Below are 8,061 nucleotides of genomic sequence, written 5' to 3'. Positions count from 1 at the left end.
TTTCAATATTTATTTCTATATTTAATTTTTTTATTCCAATTTTTATTTTAATTATTTTTTTATTTTTTAAATAATAATGTTTTGGTCTTAAATGATTATTATATATTATTATTATATTAACACTTATCATAAAGTCACTTTATCAGTCTAAAGAGACGAGACTTCAGAGAAAATTACTTCAAATGATGGCTTTCATATGGCAGCAACACAACAGCAAAACTCAATGGAATTAATCAGTCCAGTGCCTTCAGTAATTGTAAATCCTTCCGTGCAGAATTTCAATATAAATAATATATGCTATGTACACACATCATGATGTAATCAACACTAAAGGTGGAATACAAACAACTGTCGGCCCAAGAAAGAAGCGATCCAATACCGAGATCTATAATTGATTTATATGAAAATAAGTTTGGCCGACCATCTCCTGGGTAATCTGTTATGTATGACGGTCGCTGCAGTTTCATATGAGACTCCTTATATACTTGAGCTCTTTTCCTCATCTTGAAATAAGTACATAAAATAAATCTCTTGAATAAATGGTAAACACCAGAGTTACCAGTTGGGGAATAATAAGAAGGCCTTTAATTGACAGATTTGAAATCTAAAGCCAATTCTCCGCCGCACTGTGATTCCTGTATGCACGTTGCCTCTAAACTGTCCCATAAAATCCTATCACTGCACTTAATTGTTCGATATCAAGCCAAAGCGTTCGAGGTAATTCAAATGTCTTTTGTGCGATGAATATGTGCAATCGTCCTCTTTTCCTATTCTAATTTAATGCCATCTGGGCCACATGATTGGCCCGGTGTTGCCATTGCTGCCAACGGAGGTCAGCGTAACCATCAAGCGCTGTAATTGAGTAGTTAGTAGCAATTTTCTCCCTTTAATTTCCATCTGCAAAACCCAGGCCTGGCATGGCAAATAGCACATTACACCCGCACAATGCGGCCAACCAGTAATAACATAATTTCCACAGTTTGAAAACTTCCATGAACAAATGACGAATTGTCGGAATGGATGTCATCTCATTGTCGATTTCCATTTCCGATGAGATAATCCCAGCTGGTCGGGAAAAACAGTGTTGACTTTTCCGTTTTGCATCTGTAACCAGACCCTGAGCATCAAAATCAGATTTATGAAACTCTAATCCATAACCGATGCGCATTTCCCGCCAAAAAGGACAAGGTGCTTCTGCAAACTAATGGCCCAACACAGTCTATCGTTGTGACTTGATAAGTTTTGCCGACAGATTTATGAAGATCGTAAAGCAAAATCAGGGACGAGAATGCAGCAGGCCGATGTTTAATGGCTGCTTATCACACGAAGGGTTTTATTCGTCGCCACGCGTTTATACACACACACACGCGCATGGATCGCATTCAGGTTTGGCCAAGTGGAAAATGAATGCTTTATTCTCGTCCTAATGATGTCCTTCTGAATATGAAAGGGATGTTTTTAAGAAAATGTTATTTAAAATAATACATTAAGTACTGTCAACTCGAGACACAATTCCCTCGTAACATAAATTTGATTTTTATACCGCTCGCGGAGAATGGAATCCCTTTTTATACAATTTTGTAATTACTCTGATGCACTACATCAAAAGGAAAAGTAATAATAGTTGTAATTTAATCTATTCTCACAAGTCATTTTCATAAACTCTCCCTCTGTCTGCCTAATGCACGTTTCATTCATTATTTATAATGTGCTGATGATGTGGTAATGACAATGCCATTGTTTTTTACACTTAGCTGTGATTCAGAGCTTTCATTACGGGCACGGCGGGCCGTGGATTATCGAGGGCAAACAAAAGATAATTAACGACAGGAAGTAGGGCAGCCGAGCCCGGCTGGGCACCGCCAGGAACCCCCCGACTCAGGGTTCACCGAGCACAGGTCTATTTAGAAGACTTGGCTTCTGTGAGGACTCAAACAGCATAATTAGTGAAGGCTCCCTGTTAGGAGGGGAATGCAATTTATTTTTACCTCCTCCTCTTCTTTGCACCTCCTCCTTTCATTCTTTCATTCCCTCTGCCGCTCTCTGAACAGATATCAACGCTGAGCCGGAGGTGTGAGAATCTGAGCGTGAATATAGAGTGATCAAGAGGAAGTTAAACAATGGACAGTCAACTAAATGACAAAGTGTGGCAGAAAATATCTGAAGTTGAAATAATTATAAACATGAAAAATTAAATAGCTTTTGGATGGTGCTGAAATCAGGGTTAGATATAGGGTTAATTATACTGTACAAAACTAAAACTAAAACCATTAAAAAATGTCTTTAACTGAAATAAAATAAACATGAATTAATTAATTTCATCTAGCTGCAAAGGCAAAAAATGTTTTGCAGCTATATTTATTTTCAGTTGATGTACTAAAATAACTAAAACTAAAATAATGATTAATAAAAACTATATGGACATTTAAAAAAAATAAATAAAGTGAAAAAGTAAATAAAGAAAATATAAAAATAAAAACTAATTCAAAGTATTAAGAATATAATAGTACCTCAATAATACTAAAATAACACTGGTTGGCTTTAATATTGACAGAAAACCAACTTTGTTTTCATGTAGGCATGAAATGACATTCTTCACATACTGCCACTGTACATCTCTTACCATCATCCAGTCCAGCTTCTCTTTCTCCTCCTCAGATAAATAAACGTTGTGGATGGTGGTAGAGCTGTCAGAACCCCATGCGTCCCTGTATGTTGTTTGACAGTGAGCAGGGAATGACAGCTGTTCAGCAGTACAGAACTCAATCTGTCCTCAACTCCTCAAGAAGTGTGCAGTGCCTTTCACACCTCACACACAACAGGAGACCACTGCACTGAATCCACATCACACCTGGACCACAAACAGACAGTGTGTTACAATGATTGCAGAGGCAGCTGTACTGCCATATGCATGGAGCCACAAAAGTACTCTGTGTGTGCCTCTAGTTTTATAACAGTGTTCAAAAATGAAGTGAAGTCAACCTAAAATTTTTGTGGATGCTCTGAAATATAGAAGCACATGGAGAAGTTTAATCTTTAGCAATAATGAGTCAACTCGTTATATTTAAAATCTATGGTACACCCCCATTTAAATGTGTCTGTTATCTATCTATCTATCAAAACTGTCTCCAAAAGATGGTGAAATGATAAGAATTCATTTATAATAATTATTTAACTATATATTCTTTTTCACACAAAAAAAATGCAAACAGTGCACATTAAAATATAATAAATACATAAAAATAAATAATGCATACGTATGTATATTTATATATATATTTACACTGTGTATGCAATTTGATGTGCTATTTTTAGATTTTTTTAATTTTAATATATTTTAACATTTTAACATGTTAATTATTCTATATACTGTGCTATTATAAACATGAAAGATTAGGTGGCAAGTAGCGGTGTTTGGATTCTAAAAATGATGTTAAAAATGGGAAAAACTAATATTTTTGCATTATATTATTTAATTAAAAAAGTCAAAAGGTGTGCATATAAAATATAATACAATATTTTAATATTTAAATGATTTTAAGGTTATTTTGTAGCCATTATTATTACTTTTATATAAGACTGAAAAAACTCAAAATTAAAGTCTATGATATGTCGCCATTTAGACAGCAAAGTAAACGTTTGTGCGTGCGTGAGAGTGGGAATGAACACACACAGGGTTGTCATGTGCATCCACTCTATGACATGTTTTTCTGAAAATATACATGCACAAGAACAATCTGACTATTCAAAGAAAGAAGTAAATACAGCTAGAAGAAAGACTTCCTGTGAGAGAGAGAGTGTGTGTGGGGCCCGGGCAAAGCACCCGAGGACCTGTAGCAGACTTGACTGGCATGACACCAAAGAGGAACGCCTTCAGTATGACTACTAAGAGCTTTGGCAGGATTTTTATTAAGGAGTTGGGACAGCATTCATTTTTAAAACCTCCTCAATAAAATATCATACAGTCGTTACATATTCCTCTGGATTATAATGATATGAATATTTAAATTTAAATGCATTCTGAGCACGAGGTCTCCTCTTCAGTAAGGCATCAGATCTCATTTTCTACTTAAGCTGCCCCGTCATGTTTATGCATCTCCACATGCATGATACATATCTCTCTCTCTTTTTTTTAAAGCTTCTTAATGCAACCCGGGTAATTTTGCCTGACTTTAATGGGTGATGACTTTTCATTGGTGATCTTTTTTCTCTTTCCGCCTACAAAAAAAACTATATAAAATGATCAAATGTTCCTTTCATGCAGAACAGAGTCTTATCTGAAACGTCACACTTTGTTGCACTTGAAGAAAAAAAACTAATCCCTAAACTTAATCAGTATTACAGTTCATTTCTGATATGGAGAGGTATGATTATTATGTATACAAGGCGAGTACTGAGACGCGACTCAAAAAAGAGGCACTGATTAGCAAAGATCTGTTGTGGGAAGATAAGGTATGTTACAAATCACAAAAAGTAGCCAACATGCACTCATTACACTCTTGGTAAAAGCTAGAACTTCTGTGAAATGGTGACAGATCCTAGTGATTTTATTTCTGGAACCAAAGTCCTCTGATCTTTCAACTTCCTTGACAAGATGTTGTCATTTTATTTTTTGATGGGTTCAAAGAAGCTAGGAGATCGAGGATTGTCTGACATACAGTAGATGACTCAGTTTAACTCAGCCAATGTTTAATTGAAGGATGTGGGGGGGGGGGATCATTCCTCAGTAAGAGGTGAGGCCTGTTAATAATTTCTTTGTTTTCAGAGAAAGACGAACATAAGAACATGTAAGAATTTCACACATAAGGACTATGAGAATAGAGAAACTAACCACACAGTTGAGTACGGGACCCTCCTTCAATGTTTCGGCCAACATTTCTACTGTTCCCATTATTGGACACACAAATAGTCCCGCCCCCACCTTTGGTTGAGCCAATGGTGTGAGCCGATGCAATCTTGGGCTGCTGAAACAAAAAGAGACAGAAAAAAACACAGTGGTTATGCTTGTCAAGAAATACAAGCCTGCTGGGATAGAAGAACATTAAAAGCATTCAAGGGATAGTTCACCCAAAAATGAAAAAAAAAAACCCACTCATGTAGCTTCAAACCTGTAAGACCTTTGTTCACCTTTGGAACACAAATCAAGATATTTTTGATGAAATCAAAGAGCTTTCTGAACCTGCATAGACAGCAATGTACAGTAACTGAAATGTTTTCAGGCCCAGAAAGGTAATAAGGACATCAATAAAATAGTCAATTTGACATCAGTGGTTCAACCTTAACTTCATGAAGCTACGAGAAAACTTGTAGTGCACAAAGAAAACAAAAATAGCACACATGCCATGGTACTCTTTTGAATGCGCTTCGAAGACTGACAAGGAAAAGAAGAAATTGTTTAATAAAGTCATTATTTTTATTTTCTTTGCACAAAAGGATGCCCTTACTACCTTTCTGGACCTTGAACGTGTCAGTTGCGTTGCTGTCTATGCAGGGTCAGAAAGCTCTCGGATTTCATCAAAAATATCTTCATTTGTGTTCTGAAGATGAACAAAGGTCTTATGGGTTTGGAATGACATAAGGGTGAGTAATTAATGACAGAATTTTCATTTTTGGTAAACTATCCCATCCCCCTATAGGTGTAGTCACATTTACCAATGTTTGGCGAATTTCTATGTGTGAAATCCAGTGGTTTCAATAGCAAATTTCGTTTGATTGTAAATTTCGCGTGAAAGGTTTCACAACAAATTCAAGTTGGATTTGCCACGTTGACCAACAGAAAACTCTTTGATTTCAAAGCGAATTCTGTTACTCCTTATATGAGCAAACACACTGGTTTCAAAGTTAATAAGTGCTGTCACATTTACTGTTGTTCAGCGAATTTCAGCAGATGAAATAGTCTATTCAACAAGATTCAATGCAATTGTGCATTTCATGTGATATTCAGAATCTTCATGCAGATTTCACAACCGGTTCATGTTGCCACATTGACCAACAGAAAGCTGCTTGGTTTGAAAGTGAATCTGTGTAAACTGTGCTTCATACATAGCTAAACTATTGTCATTAGAGAGTCTGCAAAATTTAGGTAATGTGACCACACGTTAAAAACAATTGAAAAAATTAAACACGTCAGCTTTAAATAAAAAGAAACTCCCACAAGTTACTGCTTATATACTGTAGGGAAATACACTGGCTTAAAAGTATAAAGAAGCATTTAAATGGGAATCCATAGTGAATTTCACATGAGGGCTAAATATTTCTCAGTGGGTTCAATTTGGACATGCAGATTCGCTGCTTTGACCAGCAGAAAGCTGCTTGGTTTGCAAGTGACTTCTGCATGAGCCTTGTTTTATGTTCAGAGGAACATTAAAGAAGATATTTTAAAGAATGTTGGCAATCAAACAGTTTTGGTTCCCATTGGTTCCCAATAAAAGTCAATGGGAACCCATATAATGGAAGTCAATGGTAACCAAAACTGGTTACCAACATTCTACAAAATATCTTTTTGTGTGTGTGCACGTGTTCTGCAGAAGAAAGCAATGCATACAGGTTTGGAATAACATGAGGGTGAGTAAACAATGAAAAAAAAGAACAAACATTAGCTTTAAATAAAGAAACATTCACTAGTTACAGCATGAGCGAAGTTACTGCATGAACTACTTAATGAATGAGCAAACACACTAGCTTAAATCTCTGTACTTAGACGGAGGACGGAGCCAAAAGAGAGGAATCGATTTCATCCCTCTTGACCCGGCGACCCCGTTTGCCGGAGCCGCCTCCGAGGGTGCTGTGGTGCTGTGTCGCAGTGGTCCCCGCCACCGACTTTGATGTTGGGGGTGGAGTAGGTGGGTAAATGGCGAGAACGCGGTGTCCTCACATAAAACGGAGACAGTTGCCGGCACTTGGCATTTCCAGTGCTGACAGGCTGGCTTGTTTGTTCACTCTAACGAGCACTCGGACTCCATTAATGAGCGGACTGAATCCATTATCATCATCATTTCAAAAGGCAGCCCTGCACTAAACAGCTCCCCGCATTAGCTGCCGTTGCCCTTGTTGTTTCATTTGATCAGTGGTGGCAGCAGGGACTCGCCCCTCTCTAGCCTTCCCTACAAACACACACATACATACGCGCTCCTTTTATTGCCCCCTTGCAATGGCCGTGAATTTATGGGGAGAGAATTAAGCACGGAGTGGAAGTTACAGATGCTACGACCCTGACAGGAGTTAAAATGCGAGCTAACGGCGTAATGACTTTGGAAGTAGAGATGTAAAAAACTGCATACGGCTAGTCGAGGGTTGCATGAAGCAGTAGTCTACTGGTCAGTCTTAAGGAAGGACTGCATAATTTACTGCGTGATTATAAAGTCCATTATGCAGATCTGACATGTTTTTGGGACATACACATTGCACAAAAACAGTGCTTTGATGAATTTACAGATGCAACTATCTCTTGTAATAATTAAAAAATACAAACCCAATTCCAAAAAAGTTGGGACACTGTACAAATTGTGAGTAAAAAAGGAATGGAATAATTTACAAATCTCATAAAGTAGTAGTAATAATAATTATTATTATTGTTGTTGTTGTTAGTAATAACGTTTTAGCTAAAAAAAGTATTAAGGGATGAAATTACTTTAATAATAATAATAATAATAATAATAATAAATTATATCTAGTATTGTTTTTGTTACATTTAGCAATAATATTTTAGCTTAAAATAACTAAAATAGTGTTTTAACAAAAATGTAATAATAATAATAATGTCCAAAAACAGTGCTTTAATGAATTTACAGATGCAACTTGAGCATGAAAATCCCCTCTCTGAGTAGATGTATCTCAATACATCACCTAATAATGTATTATTATTATTATTAGAAAAAGTACATATCTTGTAACATTTAAAAACATAATAACTATTTATTATTATGATTATTATCATTGTTATACTTAGTAATAATGTTTTAGCTAAAAATAGTAAGGACTGAAATTGCTTTTTAACAAAAATTTAAATAATAATAATAATAAATTATCTCTTTTAACATTTAAAAATATAATATATATTTA

The sequence above is a fragment of the Sinocyclocheilus grahami genome, unplaced genomic scaffold (genome assembly GCF_001515645.1).
Source record: "Sinocyclocheilus grahami isolate Dianchi unplaced genomic scaffold, SAMN03320097.WGS_v1.1 scaffold56.1, whole genome shotgun sequence".
NCBI classification, from domain to species: domain Eukaryota; kingdom Metazoa; phylum Chordata; class Actinopteri; order Cypriniformes; family Cyprinidae; genus Sinocyclocheilus; species Sinocyclocheilus grahami.
Note: the sequence above shows the minus strand (reverse complement) of the source record.